Genomic DNA, 7,004 nt, shown 5'->3' with positions numbered 1-7,004 from the left:
GACGAGGTTAAGGTTAAAAAGCCTCCAACCCCCGTGGATGTGGCTGTCTGATAAAGACAACAGCTGTCCGCTTTCCAGCAGGGTGATGCTCACCCAGCAAAGCACTCACCAGCATATGTCTTTCATAGAAACATAGAATTAGCAAGCTTGGAAAAGATCTCCAAGATCATCCGGTCCAACCATCCACCTTCCACCAATATTTCCCACTAAGCCACGTCCCTCACGACAACATCTAATGTTTCTTGAACACCTGCAGGGATGGTAACTCTATCACCTGTCTGGGCAGCCCGTTCCAGAGTCTGACCACTCCTGTGGAGAAGTTTTTCTTAACATCCAACCTCAATCTCCCCTCACGCAACTTCAGGCCACTCCCTCCAGTCCTATTACTACTTAAACGGGAGAGGAGGACGACCCCCACCTTGACATAACCTCTCTTCAGCTAGTTGTAGAGAGTGAGGAGGTCTTCCCTGCGCCTCCTCTTCTCCAGACTAAATGATCCCAGTTCCCTCAGCCGCTCCCCATAAGACTTGTGCTCTAGATGCCCCGCAGCTTCACCGCTCTTCTCTGGACACCTTTCAGGTTTTCATTGTCCTTCCTGTAGTGAGGCACCCAGAACTGAACACAGTACTCAAGGTGAGGACTCACCAGTGCTGAGCATAGGAGGATGATCGCTTCCCTGCTCCTGCTGGCTCCAGTTCTTTGCATTGCACTTCCAATCTAAACCGTTCCTTCTGCGGTAGCGCTTGCATCCTCACTTAGGGCTGGAGCTCAAGAGGTCAACACAACAGAAAGAACACAACGTGCAACTGGAAGACATGACTCAAACCTCACAAGAGTCAACTCTCTGACCTTGGGCACAACTCACCAACCAAGAGCCAGGCCTTGCCAACTTGGCTGATCTGAGCACGCGGGAGGGGGCCGCACATCTGACCACAAGCGTCCACTTCCATTGCAGCTCCATTTAGAGAAGAAAACCAGCTAACAGGCGTGAATGAATTCACTCACAAGCTGCACAATGAGTCTGTTCTTCGTTAAAAAAAACACATGGATTCCTAATCCAAAAAGAGAACGGCAAGAGTTAATACCGATGGAAGAGGTTCCTGGTCCGAAGCCTCATCCTCTTACCCAACTTTCCTTGCCTCGTACTCTTCCCCAACTCCTGGATGATGCCCACAGGCTTGAAGTCAGACCTCAAATTCATAGGACTCCTTTCACAGGACTCAGTCAAAGAGGATGTCACACTTGTTCCACACACTCAAACTGACTGAGCAGTGGTATCACAGTCACTTAAAACACACAGAAGCATGCAAACCCAAGCATGCACATTCCCTCCTGTGTTACTGGTGCCCACAGCTCACCTTCACACCTCTGGGGATTTCTGGTGTTTTACACTGATGCAGCCTCACTATAGCTCCATGGGTGTCACACAAGGCCTGCAGGACCTCTTTCTCCACAAACCCCATCTGCAGGCACTGGTTCATAAGGCTCACCACCCACCCTCCTGAGCAAAAGCAAGCACTAAGAATGAGAGCAAAGTGCACTGGATTTGACCTGGCCTGGTCCCCAAGCCTCAGTCCTGCCAGACATACCCTGGTATCTACAGCCTCCCTGCGCAGCCTGCTCCAGTGCTCCATCATCCTTACTGTGAAGAAGTTCCTTTGGTGTTGGTGCGGAACTTCTTGTGTTCCACTTTATGGCCATATCCCCTACTTCTGTCCCCAGAGACCTCTAAAAAGTGGTTGGCCACGTCCTTTTGACTCCCACACTTAATATAATAAGTATTAATCAGATCCCCTTTTAGTCTTCTTTTCTCAAGGCTGAACAGACCCAGGTCACCCAGCCTTTCCACACTGAGGAGGTGCTCCAGGCCCTTTATCACCTTCATGGACTACTGCTCGACTCTCTCCAGGAGAACCCTGTCATTTTTGTATCAGGGAACCCACAACTGGATGCAGTACTCCAGGTGAGGCCTGACCAGAGAGGAGCAAAAGGGGATGATCAGCTCCCTTGCTCTTTTTAATGCACCCCAGGATTCCATTGGCCTTCTTGGCTGCCAAGGCACACTGCTGACTCATGGCCAACCTGTCATCCACCAGGACACCCAGATTCTTCTCTGCAGAGCTCCTCTCCAGCATGTCACATCCCAGCCTGTACTGATACTTGTGGATATTCCTTCCCAGGTGCAAGACTCAACACTTGCTTTTGTTACAGCTCACCTGGTTTGATACTACCCAGCTCTCCAGCCTGTCCAGGTCTAGCAGCACAGCCTTTTGGTGTGCCAACCACTTCACCCGCTTCGTCTCATCAGTGTACTTACAAAGGGTGGACACTAACCCCCTCACCAAGGGAGGTGACAAACATATTGAACAAGACCATGTGAGAAATACTCAAAAATTTCAGGTTAGGCAAGAAACTTAGTGATAGCAGCAAAGTTTATTTGTTATTGCAATACTGGGCTCACATCCCCCATTAGCAAGGGAGAAACTGTGCACCAGTCAGCGAAATTCATTCCGTTCTATACTCTAAACCGAACGCAGGTAATGCTCTCCTGGCACTCGCTCACTGGTTGAGCATCTCAGGCTTGCAATCTCCCCGATGCTGTTGCTATGATACATTTCCAATGAGGTCCATTACCAACCTGTTGTTTTTCGGTAAGTTTTGTACTTCTCCATGGAGATATGAGGGCCAGATTTCCAAGAGTTCTTAAGTAACTTATCCTTGGCTGCAAGAGAGGGCATCTCACCTCTCCCTCCCAAGTACATCAACCCAAACAACACTTCATACGTTGATACTCCCAAGTCTTTTCTGGGAGCGGTTCGTATTCTGAGAAGGGCTACAGGTAAACGCTTTGGCCATGGTCATTTGGTCTCTAAAATCCATTTTGACAAGCGCTTTGTCAGCATCTGACCGATCCATCCTACTTTCCCTGAAGAAGGAGGGTGCCGGTGAGTACGGAACTCCCGCTTGATTTCTAGAGTTCTCATTAGCTCCTGTAGGACTTGTGAAGTAAAGTGGTTTCCCTTATCTGAGACGATATTCTACGTGATCCCATATCTAGGGATCGCGCCCAGGTGTAGAGTCCTTAGCGCAGAAAAGACAGGGACCTGTTGGAGCACCCAGAGGACCAAGGGTAAATCCTGCCTGACCAATCTAGCGGCCGTCCGTGATGGTGTCACTGCATCAACAGCCAAGTGAAGAACCACTGATATCATCCACCTGGACTTCAGCAAGGCCTCTGACACAACATCCTTCTTTCCAAATTGGAAGGATACGGATTCGGTGAGCGGACCGTTCAATGGACAAAGAACCGGCTGCAGCATCGAGTCCAGGAGCCAACGGCTCCGTGTCTGGATGGTGATCGGTGATGAATGGCATCTCAAAGGGGTCCGTGCTGGGGCTGAGACTCTTCAGTATCTTCGTCAGTGGCATCACCAGCGGGATCGAGCGCACCCTCAGAAAATTTGCTGACGACACCAAGCTGTGGGGAGCAGTGACACGCCAGAGGGACGGGACGCCAACCACAGGGACCTCGACAGGCTCGAGCAGCGGGCACAGACAAACCTCATCAGCTTCAACAAACCCAGGTGCAGTGTCTTGCACTTGGGACAAGAGAACCCCCCACTACCGATACATGCTGGGGGATGAAAGGGCTGAGCCTAGGCCTGTCCCAAAAGACCTGGTGGACGGCAAGCTGTACACGAGCCAGCAAAGTGCCCTCCCAGCCCAGAAAACCAGCCACATCCTGGTCTGCACCAAAAGATGTGCGGTCAGCAGGTGAAAAGAAGTGATCCTGCCCCTCTGCTCTGTGCTGAAGAGGCCTCACCTGGAGTACTGTGTCCATATGAAGGGCCCTCAGTGCAGAAGAGACATGGACCCGTTGGAGCACATGCAGAGGATGGCCACAAGAAAAAAAAAAAAAAGAACCGAAGGATCAAACGCCTCACCTGTGAGGACAGGCTGAGAGAGCTGGGGCTGTTCAGCCCGGAGAAGTGAAGGCTCCGAGGTGACCTGGTAACAGCCTTTCGATACCCAAAGGGGAGCTAAAGGAAAGAAGAAGGGAAAATTTAGGTTAGATATCAGGAAAATATCTTTCACAGCAAGGGACAAGGGGAAACATTTTAAGCTGGGGGAGGGAAGATTTAGGTTGGACGCCAGGGGGAAGTTCTTCACAGAGAGAGCGGTGAGGTGCTGGAACAGCTGCCCAGAGAGGCTGTGGATGCCCCGTCCATCCCTGGAGGTGTTCAAGGCCAGGTTGGATGGGGCCCTGGGCAGCCTGGTCTAGTATGAAATGGGGAGGTTGATGGCCCTGCACGTAGCAGGGGGGTTGGAGATTCACGATCCTCGAGGTCCCTTCCAACCCGGGACCTTCTGTGACTCTGCGCAGTGGACCAGGTTGCCCAGAGATGTGGTGGATGCCCTGTCCCTTCCAAGGTGACACGCAGGGCAACCTGATCTAGCTGTGAATGTCCCTGTTCATTGTGGGCGAGTTGGACTAGACCATCATAAATGGTCGCTTCCGACTCTAAGGAGTCTCTGGTATGATACCTGAAGCCATGTCCACAAAGAACATCGATGGCCTGGTGAGCAATCAGGGTAGGTGGGGAAGCCTGTGTGCTCAACAGCTCTGGGGAAACTCACCAAGTAGTCCAGTCAGGAAGATTCACATCAGCCATAGAGCCTCTCTGTGCCAGTGCCAGTATTCAGCACACCAGAGGTACTGCTTCATCACACTGGTGGGTCCCATAGCTGCAGAGCTAGCTACTGAATGGCAGTCAGGGGATGGAAGGAAGAGGGGTGGGGAGATTGGCTATCATACAGACTAGGAAACTAACAGCATCCCCTGACAATTGGGATGGAGATACCTGGGGCGATCCAGATGAAGTGGTCCAGTAGAAGACAATCCTTTGTTTCCTATGAATACGAAGCCAGGTCTGCCATAAAAACAGAAAGAACCCTAGGACCCTGGGGTGGACAGCCACAGCGTGCTCTGAGAACTGTGCCCTGACATCTGTTACTACTGACAAATTTGTAAGGGAGGTCTAGGAGAGAACCAGACAAGACAGGAACAGAATACTCGTGTTCAGTATGCTCAAGTAGTGGAGACTGTATTACACTACGTGCGGATGAAGAAAACGGCCACTGGGGCCGGGGGTTTTCTTAAGCTCAGGTCCCAGCCCGATACATGCACCTCACCCTACTACTAGCCACGAAGCTTATTGGGACGGAAGCTTATTGGGCCCAGGGAGCAAGGCGAGCCCCTTGTGACCCCCATTCCATCTTTAAGTGAGCGTCCTACAGCCATCGCAAAACCCACCTGCATACAAGCAATGCACGAACAAGGGATTCGCGGCATTTCATTATCCGCTGCACAGATTTCACAGTGCTTAAACCACTAACCAGAGGAGCCCCGAGAACCCTTAAACCCCATCGTGCTGCAAAACAGAACGGGATCCAAAGAGACACGGAACATAGTTTAAATACGTGCCCTTAAACAATACTCAGCATGGGCGGAATTAATACGTGGCACAGGAGACACAGAGGGGACGTGGGCAGAGGACACAGGGAGGACACAGACACAGGCGGGACACGAGGTCACAGAGGGAACATGGAGGGGGATGCAGAGGGTACGCGTCATGAAATGGATTGGGACCACGTGGTAGCAGACAAACCGAGTTTGGAGTCTCAGGTTGGAGATTAGGCAGTGAGAATCATGAAAGAGGGAACAGAGACTTCACAAGAAGGTATTGAACTTAAGAAGAGTTACAGAGGAAACCTGGAGAACACAGGATCCCTTTACGGAAAAGCGCACTAGCTCCAGGCATTTCCAGAGTTGCAATGCTCAGTCAGCCAACCAGCATTACCTTGGGACTGACTGAAGCATTCCAGGAATGAGACAAGAGCAAAAGAAAGGAATGTATGTCAGCCCCTCCATTACCAGTTCGGAGAAAGGGAGATAACCCCTTCACTCCCTTAAGCAAAGAACTGAAAAGAAAAATAAGAACAAGCATAGCAGACATAGCTGCTCCAGTCCAGCTTTGGATCCCCTCAGATCAGAGGGCAAAGAGCAAAGCCCTACAGCATGGAACAAAAATCAGTTGCCTCTTTCCAGGAAAGAGCACTCACCCAGCAGTCCACAGAAGGCAGTCTCCAGCAAAAGACGCTGCCTTGGGGGCTGCCAGCCCTTAAATGAGGTGAGGGAGGGGTGGAGCCAGGCTCAGCCCCACCTGGTCCCACAGCTGCATTGCTTCCACCTGTGCTTGCAGGGCTGCACCACCCCTCACCAGATGCTCCATCACTGCTTCAGGCTGTGATCTCAAAGTTCCCATAACGTCATGAATAAAAAAAAAAAAAAAAAAAAAAAAAGTGAATTAGGTCTGCCTGTCTGGCAAGGGGAAGTTTATCACTGAATGAGCAAGGATGGCCCACATATTTTGATTCCAGTCAGATGTCCTCAAAGGCAACTGATAAAATTTCTCATAGGTAGGAGAGCACAGATTTTCATACTGATGCAGCAAGATGCTGAGAAGCCGCATGTGCAGCGAAAAGGCTGTGATTACGGTGTGAGTGGAGCGAGTGCTGTTTGCCAAACTGTCAGGGTCAGCTTATGGCTCCCCAGTGAGAAATGTGCATTACCTACTCACGCAGCGATTAAAGACCATCGTGAAAATATTTTACGATTTGGTGTCCTCAGTGGGTGAAGCTGGCACCTGCCTGTAAGGCACCGTGTAGGCATTGGGCCCCAACATCAATCCCAAACCCCAAAGAAGTAGGGAGGCTGCAGCGTGCGTACTTCGTGCAGCCCCTGCGCTCCTCGAGTCACAGATCGCTGACGTACCGCAGGACCCATTTCTGCTGCGGCACGACGTGGGATTGCTGAAGTCACTGCAGATCTGGAGAACAGACAAAGCATCTCCAGAACGCACTCCCCGTACAACTTGCCCACATGCAGGGGGCACAAGCCCCATTTTGGGGGCAATGATCCCCACTTGTGGGGTGCTACCCTC

At 51.2% G+C, this 7,004-nt stretch overlaps 1 long non-coding RNA gene across 1 annotated transcript; it reads right to left on the bottom strand.

Moving 5' to 3' along the window:
• Positions 1-2,857: 2,857 nt before the first annotated feature.
• LOC149916319 (uncharacterized) lies at positions 2,858-5,065 on the bottom strand. The gene is made up of 3 exons (XR_016470544.1): positions 4,639-5,065; positions 3,945-4,040; positions 2,858-3,478 (listed from the first exon to the last, which is right to left on the bottom strand). It is a non-coding gene; the product is annotated as an uncharacterized LOC149916319 (long non-coding RNA).
• Positions 5,066-7,004: the final 1,939 nt, after the last annotated feature.

The sequence above is a fragment of the Phasianus colchicus genome, chromosome 12, assembly GCF_987193195.1.
Source record: "Phasianus colchicus chromosome 12, bPhaCol1.hap1.1, whole genome shotgun sequence".
In the NCBI taxonomy this organism is placed as follows: domain Eukaryota; kingdom Metazoa; phylum Chordata; class Aves; order Galliformes; family Phasianidae; genus Phasianus; species Phasianus colchicus.
The sequence above is the reverse complement of the archived record's forward strand: the minus strand, read 5'-3'. Positions and strand labels throughout refer to the sequence as shown.